The 14,161-nt window shown below is 42.4% G+C and overlaps 1 protein-coding gene across 5 annotated transcripts in view; it reads right to left on the bottom strand.

Annotated features, from left to right (window-relative positions):
- The window catches only part of Trpm6 (transient receptor potential cation channel, subfamily M, member 6), a 187,579-nt gene that overhangs the window by 119,483 nt on the left and 53,935 nt on the right, over positions 1 to 14,161 (bottom strand). The gene's annotated exons all lie outside the window — the stretch shown is intronic.

The following is a 14,161-nucleotide window of genomic DNA, read 5'->3' as shown; positions in this document are numbered from 1 at the left end:
AAAATTAATTCACGCAGAATCTCATCTTGAGTAACAAGATCTTAGTAAAGCTCTAACTCATGTTCCCTTATACCTGCTAAGGTCCATTTCCATGTCTTGTGCCATAATCCTACCACATGACTATGATGCTCTCAATACTCTAAACTTATCACTTATTAAATCCCAATGTGTCTAAAGTGTCAAAAGACAGGAAAGCATAGGAAAAGACAGTGTGATCTTGACAATTTCTTTAGATAGTCTGTGAGCACAGCTCCCCATTGGCAGCTCACTTCATGGAGCAAAACCTACATGGGGAACTGGATTCACTCTTCCTTCTAACAAAGTGCCTTCCATTCTACAAAATTCAAGTCATATCCAACCTCCTCTATAAAGTGCATTCAAAGTCTGGAACCAGAAGACGATGGGACTTCCATTGAACCCAACTACATATATGCTTCATATATATGAATCCAAGCAACATATATGCTTGGATTTGTCAAAGTATGAAAATATCTTTTGATTTATTTTATTTGTCTTAAGGTTATTTTTTAGTGTGTAAAAACGTTTGCCTGCAGATGTGTATATGCACCACATGTATGCTTAGCCACTGCAGGAAGACAAAAGATGGCATCAGATCCGTTAGAATTGGAGTTGTGAGCCACCGCGTGGGTTCTGAGAACTGCAGCCAAATCCTCTGAAAGACTGTCAAGCACCGTTACCACTGAGCCAACTCTCCAGCTTCTGCATACAAAATATTTTTATGCCATATAGCCTAAGACTAGACGTGTGGGTATAACTTTAGGCATCCATACAAACTATAACAGAATGGGAGGGACGTACTCTTATTCTAAGTGGACTTAGTCTGAGAGTTTACTACTGAGTACAGTAAAGATGACAGAGTCTAGATCTTAATCAGAAGAGAGACAGGAGCAGTTGGATCCTGTGCATATAGCAACTGCATCCATTTAAGGAAAACTTCCCAAACGAAGGCCAGAGTCACCTTAAGTCTGTCCACCCTCCTATCCCTTTCACACAGCCTATAACTGTTTTTATTATTAAGTAGCACTCAACAGATTGGGAAAACTGCTGAACATAGATATCTGGAAAAATCCAAAGTCACAGAATTTAAAATGAACTAAATGGAGATGAGCTCACGATGTTTATTACGACAATTATTTAGAACCCTTCAGCCAATCCCTACTAGAAACATTAACCTAGCTAGTGTACACACTTATTAAATATCTAATTTTTGCGAAGTATCAACAAAAGTGCTACAAAAGCATTAATATATCCTCAGAGAATTCCTCCTCACTCTGAATTTTGAAATGTATGAATGTATTAAATAATTGAAAACTACTTTGGACAGGCCTCCATTCTGAACACTGGGACTCCTGATAATAAGAAAAGTAGAAAGAAAGGGAGAAAGAACTAAATACTGACATAACACCTCATATGTACTATTGAAGACAGTTATAAACCAGCTCAATGCCATTCACTTAGTGCCCCCCGACTACTTCAGAAGCTGAAGTAGGAAGAGCAACTGGTTCCAAGAGTTTGAGACCAGACCGGGCAGCACAGCGAGATGCTCTCCCCAAATACAGGTACATTAATAAATAAACAAATAAGCGGCTGCAAAGATGGGCCCCAGTTTGGGAGTTTCTATAAACACACTAAGCAAGCTGAGCTCAGCCTGTTCCTTTTTTAAAATATTTATTTCTAGTTTTCATGCACGTGAGTGTTTTGCTTGCATGTATGTAAGTGCACTGCATGTGTGTCTGGTGCCTCCAGAGGCCAGAAGAGGGCCCTGGAACGGGAGTCATAGACAGTTGTGAGTAACCATTTGTGCTCTGGGATTCAAACTCAGATTCTCTGAGAGCAGCCAGTGCTCTTAACTGCTAAACCATCTCTCCGTCCCCTCAGCCTGTTCCTTTTAAGGACTAGATAACAGCTCTGTGATCAGACTTTCTGACCAAAGCACTCAATTTTCTCATAACTCTTTGCTCATGTGGAAAAAATAAAGACGATAGCCAAGGCTAGCTCATCTGGGTACATAGCTCAGTGGTAGTGTGTGCTTAGCATCTGGGTTCAATCCTAGCACAAAAAAGAAATAGTTGGAACAATACTCATCACAGAGCTATTGGGAACTTTGTTCCTTGAAAGCTTAGATTTCTTCCGAGGCCTTAGTGGGTCTCTAGAAACCTTGGCTATCATCATTAGATGTACCACAGGTTAAAGTAAGCTTTAGGTTGTTAGCAAATCAACTCCCATGTATTTTTGCTACAGAACAATGTGGGACCCTCTAACTCTCCCTCACAGGACTCCTCATAGTATGACATAATGGCCTTATAGGTCCATTTTCTCCCTTAACTCCAGGAGATGTAGACTGAGTACCAGTCATTTATGTTGCTCTCGGCTCCAACCCAAGAATTGTTGAGTAGACGACAACAAAATGGACGTATTCAAAATAGCCCTGCAGGTCCCGTTGCACAGAATCTTCCTTTCAAAGGTGTAACCAGGAAGCCTGTGATATAACAAAAACATAGAAACACTCTTCCTGTACTTCCTGTAGCTCAAAAGTACAGTGAAGTCCTCTAATGCTCAGGAAGCCAGGGCAAGGGAAGGAGAGTTCAAAGCCCGCCTGTGCCATAGCAAAGATAAGGAGCTGTAGCTGCCTCCGTAAATTGGGCTTTTTCTTTCTTTTTTTTTTCTTTCTTCCTTCCTTTCTTTCTTTCTTTCTTTCTTTCCTCCTTTCTTTCTCTTTCTTTCTTTCTTCCTTCCTTTCTTTCTTTCTTTCCTCCTTTCTTTCTTTCCTCCTTTCTTTCTCTTTCTTTCTTCCTTCCTTCCTTCCTTTCTTTCTTTCTTTCCTCCTTTCTTTCTCTTTCTTTCTTCCTTCCTTCCTTCCTTTCTTTCTTTCTTTCCTCCTTTCTTTCTTTCTTTCTTTCCTCCTTTCTTTCTCTTTCTTTCTTTCTTCCTTCCTTCCTTACTTTCTTTCTTTCTTTCTTTCTTTCTTTCATTTTACTTTGACCTCAATGGAAGAAAAGGCAGAGCAGAAGCAGTGTTGACCTGTTTCCTTCACCCTAAGGTAAAATTAACTTTTACATTCAATCTCAGGCCTGAGGTAAAAGTCGGGAAATACAAAGAATCATCCGGAGACTGGCCCTGCAACAGCCACCATCCATGAACAGACCTGGTTCGTGGTATTGCTTCTCTCTTTGCTGTGCTGGTGAATGAAATGCACACTGTCGCATGCCTGGCAAGGGCTCTAAGCACTGAGCCAGATGCTAGGGCTTGGAGTATTTTCAGAACACAGATTCTCTCTGGAGAATCTCTGAAAAGATAGTCTTAGAGGAATCCCTTCATCTTTAAACCCAGCTCATTTGTTTTAGTGTGCATGAAGTTAAGTGATTGGGGTAACAGGAAATGAAGGAATGGATCATTTCTTTTCTTCACAAATTTTTTTATACCTTCAAAAAGCTCCCAAAACCTCTCCAGTGTGGGTGACTTACTCCCACCTTGATCTCACCTGTTCTACACACACAGCACAGCCACAGCAGGTTTAGCTACACACCTGTTACCTTTCTTTGCTGACTTAATTATGACCTCCTTTAAAGGAAGACGCTATACGCCACAGATACAAGGCAGGAGCAGTGGGCTTGCCTAGCATGTGCAAGACCCTGCATTCCAGAACCTCCGAAAGAGGAGGGAATAGAGAGCACCATCTGGGCTACAGTACGGCATCAGTAGATAAAGAATTTACTTGCCATGCAACAACGAGGTCCGAAGTTCAAATCCCCAGGACCACATAGTGTGTGTGGTGGCCCATCTGTCCTCCCAGCATACTGTAGGCAGAGACAAGGAGTCCCAGGAACAGTCTATGTGGCTAGACTAACAGTATGAGTGTGCTCAGGGGTCAAGTGAAAGAGCCCAATATCAACTTCCAGCTGCGATATGCACAATCATACAGTACACACACACACACACACACACACACACACACACACACACACACACACGTGGTAGGGGAGGGGAGACAGGGAGACAGGGAGACAGGGAGACAGGGACCAGTCCTTGTGGATTCTAATTCAAGAGTCTGTTATCTTGGAAGTCACAATTTGTAGGAAACCAAAGAATGGTCCGAATGAAAAGCATAATAATTTCAGACCTCAGAGGGAAATTTGATGTTTTCTTTGTAGAATGTCTCCCTTAGAACAATTCCTTACATCAAATGAAGTGTCCCACAGATTAACCAACTGCTAGCTCAGGGAAGACAGGTCACTCTGGGAGAATTAGCTCTGGGAAGTGCTGTACACTTATTGTACGAACTCTGCAGGAATAGGATGCCTCATCTGACTCACTAAATAAAGGAGAAACAATCTCAGAAAATAAAACAGCATCCAAAACAAAATATCTAAGAATTTTGTTTCTGTCCCACTAATACTACTATGGAGTGTGTTGGTGGATTTTCCATTAAACATTCTTTCCAGGAGATAGGATTCAGTAATACATGCAGAAATAAAACATAGAAGTACCTTATTCTTTTCTCTCTCTTTTTTGACAGTAAAGCTGAGTCATTTTTATGTTAGTAATTTTCTGTAACAACCCTATAAAAGGGAATGTCAGCCAAATAACCCACGGACCACTAAAATGCATTTTTTGTCTGTGTAAATTAAAGGCATTAGGCAAAATCATGTAGAATTTCAGAATGAATTTCTAGACAAGATGAACTCATAGGTAAATAAACAATATATTTTTGTGCATGTCACATGGCCATGTAAGGGGTTAATGGCAATGGCTGTGACCTCCCACATATAATAAATTTGCAAACTGAAGTGATACCATGTCCCTTCCGGTCTCTTCCTACATTACTTAAAGCTCTCAAGCCCTCAAGATTTCAAAACTCCAGTTTTCAAGTATCACTGAGAGTTAATTTTTCCTCAGTAGTCACACACAGTTGTCCAGTCTCTTACAAGAATAAAAATGCAAATGTAAGACACTTAGAATCTCTGGGAGTGCTCAGTTGTTTTGATAAGAAAAAAATGAGGAAATAAAACCTTCTTTTATTAGTTTTTTTTACAAGTGTCCTCGGACAATTAAATATAGAGCTTTAGAAGGAATGCCAGGGTATCTGTTGTATAACAGTTCTAACCTCTTAAGACCTTCCAGGCAGATGCATAAAAGGCCCTCCCACTTCCAAGAAGCAAAGTACTTCCAAATGCATTGCCTATTAGCTCAAGACCAAGCTGAGGAGCCTACACACAACGGGAAAGTGACCGACCACTGAGCTGCACCCTGGTTCCTACAGATGGACTTTGTTTATGCCCCCAACAAACACATCAAACTACCCAAAATGTCAGTAAGGCTACACCCATGCCCATCATCTAGCCTAAGACACACTAGCTTAGACTGGGACTAGCTGACCATGTTACTTTTTGTATTGCTATGACAGATACCTGAAGAAGCAACCTCCAGATGAAAGGTTAGTTCTGACTCACAGTTTCCAAGGTGTCAGCCCACCATGGAGGGAAGGCAGGGAGAGCAGGAACACAGAGGTCCTAGCTATCCAGGTGGAACAGGAAACAGAGAAGTCAGGCTGAAGCCAGAGATGGATATGACCTTCAAGGTCCTCCCAAGGAACCCATTTTTGCTAGCTAAGTTATGTATCCTCAAACAGCTTCACTGCCATCAAAACAATGACCCCAATAGGATCCCCAGCATCACTGGAAACTAAATGTTCACGTGATCTGTAGAAGGGAGTTTTCTTTTTTTCTTTTTCTTTGTTTTTTTTAATTACATATATTTCTTTACTTACATTTCAAATGGTGTTCTTTCCCTGTTTCCTGTACATAAGCTCCCATTCCCACACACTCCCCCATATGGTTGTTCCCCCCATCCATCCCCCTTACCACCACCCCCGACATTCCCCTGCACTGGGGGTCCAACCTTGGCAGGACCAAGGGCTCCCCTTCCACTGGTGCCCCAACAAGGCTAGTCTCTGCTATATATGCAGTTGGAGCCATGATTCAGTCCATGTATAGTTTTTGGGTAGTAGTTTAGTCTCTGGAAGCTCTGGTTGGTTAGCATTGTTGTTCTTTTTTTTTTTTTTCTTTCCGGAGCTGGGGACCGAACCCAGGGCCTTGCGCTCGCTAGGCAAGAGCTCTACCGCTGAGCTAAATCCCCAACCCCAGCATTGTTGTTCTTATGGGGTTGCAAGCTCCTTCAGCTCTTTCAATCCTTCCTCTAATTCCCCCAAAGCGGGTCCTGTTCTCAGTTAAGTGGTTTGCTGCTAGCATTGACCTCTGTATTGGACATGCTCTGGATATGTCACTCAAGAGAGATCTATATCCGGTCCCTTTCAGCATGCATTTTTTAGCTTCATCAATCTTATCTAGTTTTGGTGGCTGTATATATATATATGGGCTACATGTGGAGCAGTCTCTGAATGGCCATTCCTTGAGTCGCTGCTCTAAACTTTGCTTCCATATCCACTCCTGTGAATATTTTTCCCCCTTTTCAGAAGGAGTAGGAGCATCCGCATTTTGGTCATCCTTCTTCTTGAGCTTCCTGTGGTCTGTAGATGGCATCTTGGGTAATTTGAGCTTTTGGGCTAATATCCACTTATCAATGAGTGCATACAAGTGTGTTTTTCTGGGATTGCATTACCTCACTCAGGATGATATTATCTAGTTCACTCCATTTGCATATGAATTTCATGAAGTCATTGTTTTTGATAGCTGAGTAGTACTCCATTGTGTAGATGTACCACATTTTTTTTAATCCATTCCTCTGTTGAAGGGCATCTGGGTTCTTTCCAGCTTCTGGCTATTATAAATAAGGCTGCTATGAACATAGTGGAGCATGTGTCTTTGTTGTATGTTGGAGCATCTTTTGGGTATATGCCCAGGAGAGGTATAGCTAGGTCCTCAGGTAGTGGAATGTCCAATATTCTGAGGAACCTCCAGACTAATTTCCAGAGTGGTTTTACCAGTCTGCAATCCCACCAACAATGGAGGAGTGTTCCTTTTTCTCCACATCCTCGCCAGCATCTGTTGTCACCTGAGTTTTTTATCTTAGCCATTCTCACTGGTGTGAGGTGGAATCTCAGGGTTCTTTTGATTTGCATTTCCCTGATGACTAAGGATGTTGAACATTTCCTTAGGTGCTTTTTGGCCAATCAATAATCCTCAGCTGAGAATGTTTTGTTTAGCTCTGTACCCTGTTTTTAATAGGGTTATTTGGCTTTCTGGTGTCTAACTTCTTGAGTTCTTTATATATTTTGGGTATTAGCCCTCTATCAGTTGTAGATTTGGTAAAGATCTTTTCCCAATCTATTGGTTTGTCCTAATGACAGTGTCTTTTACCTTACAAAAGCTTTGCAGTCTTATGAGGTCTCATTTATCGATTCTTGATCTTAGAGCATAAGACATTGGTGTTTTGTTTAGGAAATTTTCCCCAGTGCCCATATGTTCAAGATTCTTCTCCACTTTTTCTTCTATTAGTTTGAGTGTATCTGGTTTGATGTGGTCTTCATCCACTTGGACTTAAGCGTTGTACATGGTGATAAGAATGTATCAATTTGCATTCTTCTACATGCTGACCTCCAGTTGAACCAGCACCATTTGTTGAAAATGCTATCTTTCTTCCATTAGATGGTTTTAGCTCCTTTGTCAAAGATCAAGTGACCAAACCCCGTGGGAGAGAGACCTCACCGCCTGATCAGGTGGGCACTCCTGAGGCTGCAGAGCGGAGGAGACCACCAACACTGCCCACCCCTGCCCACGTCCCTGGCCCAAGAGGCAGCTGCGTAAGGCCTCTGGGTTCCCGTAGGGGAGGGCCCAGGAGCGGCAGGACCCCTGCGCCTGAGACACCGCCGGAACCAGAAGGAAACAGACCGGATAAACAGTTCTCTGCACCCAAATCCCGTGGGAGGGAGAGCTGAACCTTCAGAGAGGCAGACACGCCTGGGAGACCAGGGGAGGCTGCACTCTGTGCACGTCCAGACGCCAGAGGAAAACACCAAACACGATCTGGAACCCTGGTGTGTGGAGGCTCCCAGAAAGAGCGGCGCAGATCTTCCCGGTTGCTGCCACAGCGGAGAGGACTTGGGCAGTACCCCACAAGCAAACTTGAGCCTTGGAACCGCAGGTAGGACCAACTTTTCCCCTGCAAGAAACCTGCCTGGTGAACTCAGGACACACAGAGGCAAAATTCCTCTGGGACCGGGCACTTCCTGTGTTTACCGGAAGTCCCACACCCGCGGATCCCGGCCCACAGCAGCTCTCTGCTCCCAAACCCCGTGGGAGAGAGACCTCACCGCCTGATCAGGTGGGCACTCCTGAGGCTGCAGAGTGGAGGAGACCACCAACACTGCCCACCCCTGCCCACGTCCCTGGCCCAAGAGGCAGCTGCGTAAGGCCTCTGGGTTCCCGTAGGGGAGGGCCCAGGAGCGGCAGGACCCCTGCGCCTGAGACACCCCCGGAACCAGAAGGAAACAGACCGGATAAACAGTTTCTGCACCCAGATCCCGTGGGAGGGAGAGCTGAACATTCAGAGAGGCAGACACGCCTGGAAGACCAGGGGAGGCTGCACTCTGTGCACGTCCAGACGCCAGAGGAGAACACCAGGCGTCATCTGGAGCCCTGGTGTGCGGAGGCTCCCGGAAAGAGCGGCGCAGATCTTCCCGGTTGCTGCCACAGCGGAGAGGACCCCACGAGCAGTACCCTACGAGCAAACTTGAGCCTTGGATCCACAGGTGGGACCAACTTTTCCCCTGCAGGAAACCTGCCTGGTGAACTCAAGACACAGGCCCACAGGAACAGCTGAAGACCTGTAGAGAGGAAAAACTACACGCCCGAAAGCAGAACACTCTGTCCCCATAACTGGCTGAAAGAAAACAGGAAAACAGGTCTACAGCACTCCTGACACACAGGCTTATAGGACAGTCTAGCCACTGTCAGAAATAGCAGAACAAAGTAACACTAGAGATAATCTGATGGCGAGAGGCAAGCGCAGGAACCCAAGCAACAGAAACCAAGACTACATGGCATCATCGGAGCCCAATTCTCCCACCAAAACAAACACGGAATATCCAAACACACCAGAAAAGCAAGATCTAGTTTCAAAATCATATTTGATCAGGATGCTGGAGGACTTCAAGAAAGACATAAAGAGCTCCCTTAGAGAACAAGTAGAAGCCTACAGAGAGGAATCGCAAAAATCCCTGAAAGAATTCCAGGAAAACACAATCAAACAGTTGAAGGAATTAAAAATGGAAATAGAAGCAATCAAGAAAGAACACATGGAAACAACCCTGGACATAGAAAATCAGAAGAAAAGACAAGGAGCTGTAGATACAAGCTTCACCAACAGAATACAAGAGATGGAAGAGAGAATCTCAGGAGCAGAAGATTCCATAGAAATCATTGACTCAACTGTCAAAGATAATGTAAAGCAGAAAAAGCTACTGGTCCAAAACATACAGGAAATCCAGGACTCAATGAGAAGATCAAAACTAAGGATAATAGGTATAGAAGAGAGTGAAGACTCCCAGCTCAAAGGACCAGTAAATATCTTCAACAAAATCATAGAAGAAAACTTCCCTAACCTAAAAAAAGAGATACCCATAGGCATACAAGAAGCCTACAGAACTCCAAATAGATTGGACCAGAAAAGAAACACCTCCCGTCACATAATAGTCAAAACACCAAACGCACAAAATAAAGAAAGAATATTAAAAGCAGTAAGGGAAAAAGGTCAAGTAACATATAAAGGCAGACCTATCAGAATCACACCAGACTTTTCGCCAGAAACTATGAAGGCCAGAAGATCCTGGACAGATGTCATACAGACCCTAAGAGAACACAAATGCCAGCCCAGGTTACTGTATCCTGCAAAACTCTCAATTACCATAGATGGAGAAACCAAGATATTCTATGACAAAACCAAATTTACACAATATCTTTCTACAAATCCAGCACTACAAAGGATAATAAAGGGTAAAGCCCAACATAAGGAGGCAAGCTATACCCTAGAAGAAGCAAGAAACTAATCATCTTGGCAACAAAACGAAGAGAAGAAAAGCACACAAACATAACCTCTCGTCCAAATATGAATATAACAGGAAGCAATAATCACTATTCCTTAATATCTCTCAACATCAATGGCCTCAACTCCCCAATAAAAAGACATAGATTAACAAACTGGATACGCAACGAGGACCCTGCATTCTGCTGCCTACAGGAAACACACCTCAGAGACAAAGACAGACACTACCTCAGAGTGAAAGGCTGGAAAACAACTTTCCAAGCAAATGGTCAGAAGAAGCAAGCTGGAGTAGCCATTCTAATATCAAATAAAATCAATTTTCAATTAAAAGTCATCAAAAAAGATAAGGAAGGACACTTCATATTCATCAAAGGAAAAATCCACCAGGATGAACTCTCAATCCTCATCTTCGGTTGGTTTATATACAAGTGTGCAATTTCTAGGCTTGAAAGTAAAATGATGCTATCTGGTGCTGGATAGAGGAGCCTTATTTTTTATTATGGCAGCTTGCTATTTTTGTAACATGGTGATTTGGTTGAACACAATAAAGTACAGTAGTAACTGATCTCCCCTTCTTCCTGGATGAGTGAGGAGATGATTAAATGTTGATGTCAGCATCCTTGAGCATATTCAGATGAGCTTCTGCTTCTGTTGAAAAGGATGCTGTGTTTGATTGTGGTCCGAAGCTTTGAAGCACTACTTGGCATTTCCTTCCTTGGAGGTCTCACTGTTTAAAAATAACAGATTTGATAGCTTGTTGGTAAGGTGAGGTCCAGCTTGTCTCCACTAGGTCATCTTCATGTGAATCCGGTGGTTATACGGTTTTGTTCTAGGGATATTTCATTTTTTTAATAACAGTTTTAGCTGACATTCATGGAGAGAATGAATCCTTAGAACTGTGCCACTAGTGAAAGGAAATCCTGTCTAGAGTATGTTTCTTTACAAAGCTGTGTCACACCATCCTTTGGGCCCTCTGCTGGAAAAGTAGAATCAAGTCTCAAATAATGCCTTTTAAATTGTATCCTCTAGTATTATAGATGTAGGACAGTACTGTATCATACCTCTGTGGATGTAAAATAGCTTGTACCTGCTTTATGATACGTAGTAGTGACCGTGCTAGTAGTAGTGACAGAGCTGTTTTTAATGATGTTGCTCAGAATGTTTTCTTTCCAGATGATGATTGAGAAGCTAATTTAAAAAAAAAAAATGGTGCCAGGTACCACAAGAGTAACAGAACTGTGCTGTTTTCTCGGGTTTTGTTTTTTTACTTTTTTTTTTTTTTTAATGGAGTGTGCTGGATGTCTCTACAGTTTTGTTCAGATGACTGCAGAACCTGGAAAAGCTGTTGCTGCTGTTGATGCATAACACACTGCTATTATTGGTCTTTTTATATAAATATAAATATATATATACAGATATATAATTTGAATTTTTTGAAACTTTAGCTGTGCTGTCAACTTTGGAAAAAAGTATCCCCGTTTACTGTGTTGAGTTGGCACTGTACAGAAATTAACAGCCATATTGGTCTAGAAATGTTGAACTTAAGTTTTTTCCATTTGTACAGGGGTAACACACTGTATTAAATATGTAAGGTCTTACCAACGTGGGTTTGATTACAAAAACTAATAAAGTATTCTCTAAATTTAAAAAAAAAGAAAAAAAAAAAAGATCAAGTGACCATATGTGTGTGGGTTCATTTCTGGGTCTTCAATTCTGTTCCACTGATCTATTTGCCTGTCTCTGTGCCAATACCATACAGTTCTTATGACTATTGCTCTGTAATACTGCTTGAAGTCAGTTATAGGGAGTTTTACATTCAAAGCATCACACCTGCAAAATTATATGTCTAAAATGATTAACTAAAAGTTAAAGGAAATGTAACTTCCTAAGGAAATATATAGGATATTTCAGGATACGTGTTATTCATCATTATCAACAGGGATACCTGTTTTCAGTAGAGCACAACAGAAAGAACACAAGGACTTTGCTTCTTAAAGTTTGATACATCTGGACATGGTGCACTGGCTTGTCAGTCTGGCACTCTTGAGACTGAGGCAGGAGGGCTGCCGAGAGTTCCAGGCCTTCTTGGGCTGTACAGTGTGAACCTATCTCACATTGGGGGAGGGAAGCAGATACTTGGACAAATTCAAAATCCCTTTTAAAAGCAGGACATGATGGTGCATTCATTTAATTCCAACAGTTAGGAAACAAATGCAGGTGAATCTGTGAGTTTGGGGCCAACCTGATGTACAAAGCAAGTTCCAGAACAGTCAAGGCTATGTGGAGATACCGAGGTTCTAAATAAATAAATACATGTATAAACCAAACAAACCTTCCTCTAAAAGAATAAGAGAAAAGAACTAGGTACAGTGGCTTATGCCTGTAATACCAGTACTCAGAGGCTATATCAGGAGGGTCATTGTGGGTTCAGGACTAGCCTGTGCTACACAGTGCATATTAGGAAAGCTATAGAAGCAGATTTAAATCTCCAGTGCCAGGAATGGGTTATATCTTGTTGAGTCACTGGACAAAAGGGCCCATGATCACCCCATCACAGCCTATGGCCAAGACCACTGATTACTCGACACATCCTGATGGAAAAGCCCTAATGCAGAAGACACTTAACTTATGCCCTGGAATATGGAGATATTGAGCTAGTGCCCAACTAGAAGCTTGACCCCTACTGAATAGCATTCTTGGCCCTGAAAGGTTCTCTGCATGCTACTGGAGGAGAAATGTAATCATTAATATCTCCCACTACAAACCCTGAGACATAGAAAGTGACCTCCCTGTAAGATATGCTGGTACAATAGTGGCATAAATGTTATGGGTGCAACCAGTGGGCTAGATAGTTCATGGGCCTAGGAGAAAAGGTACTACAATTATCATGGCCAGGTTGATGGCTTAGCAAGTAAAGGTGCATGCCATCAAGCCTGACAACCTGAATTCAACGCTCCAGCTAAAAGGACATAGTCATTATAAAATGACTCCCAATGACATTCTCTGTACCCATAGACCAGTGTCTTGCTCAGCCGTCATCAGAGAAGCTTCCTCCTACAGTAGATGGGAACAAACACAGAGACCCACAACTGGACAATGTACAGAGTGAAAGCCCCTGCAACACTAAGTCCTAAATGGAATGTCTTCATCACACTCCTCCCCTCAGGGCTCAGGAGACCTTGCTCAACAGAAGACAGAAAGATCGTAAGAGCCAGACATGATAAATGACATCTTCCAATACATGAACTCACAGGGACTGTGACAGCACGCATAAGGGACACCCAGGTTCAAGCTAGATAGAGTCTCAGTCTTGATGGGGGAAAAATGGGGCCCAAACCCTAACCAAGAAGCTAATTCACCTGCTGGTAAAGGAAACGTCAGTTTTCTACCCTGGAGTGTCTCTGGGTATATTGACTATACTCTAGGGCAGGCCCCATGCCCAGCAGTGATTGGTCAACACAAAACAAACTCCATGGTTCTCTATTCAGTTTCATTTTGTCTTATTGGTCTTTCAAGTGTTCTGATTCTCATTTTTGTGTTTTCGTGGGAGGTTTTGGGTTTGTTTGTTTGTTTGTTTTTGCTTTGTGGATTATTTTTTAAAAGAGAAGGAGCAAAAGAACATGAAGTTGGATGGGGATGGAAATGGGAATTGGGGAGAATTGGAGACAGGGGAAATAATCAAAATGTAATATATGAAAATGTTTTCATTGAAAACCAGAAAGTATTGGCACGGCCAGGTTGATGGCTCAGCAGGTAAAGACATGCCACCAGGCCTGACAACCTATATTCAGTGCCCCATACTCACATGGTGAAGAGAGGGGGACCCACAAGTTCTCTGCTGTCACTCAGGCACCGGACTTGTACATACACACATAAATAAATACATATTTTAAAGGTTTTATTTAATGTAGATGATTTGTCTCAATTCCTCATCGTAATATATCATGTTGAAATGCAATGTTTTTGTAGACTTGGGAAGATCACTTAATACACTAAAAACATTGAGGATCCTTGACCAATTTTATTGAGTTATGTCTACTGGTGTTGATCCACAGTGACTAAAGAATTCAGCAACGTTCTTGTTAAGACACTCAAAAAATGTGATCAGGGAGGAGCAAAACACATGTAGAAACAAAATCTA

Source organism: Rattus norvegicus, chromosome 1 (assembly GCF_036323735.1).
Source record: "Rattus norvegicus strain BN/NHsdMcwi chromosome 1, GRCr8, whole genome shotgun sequence".
Classification (NCBI taxonomy): Eukaryota; Metazoa; Chordata; class Mammalia; order Rodentia; family Muridae; genus Rattus; species Rattus norvegicus.
The sequence above is the reverse complement of the archived record's forward strand: the minus strand, read 5'-3'. Positions and strand labels throughout refer to the sequence as shown.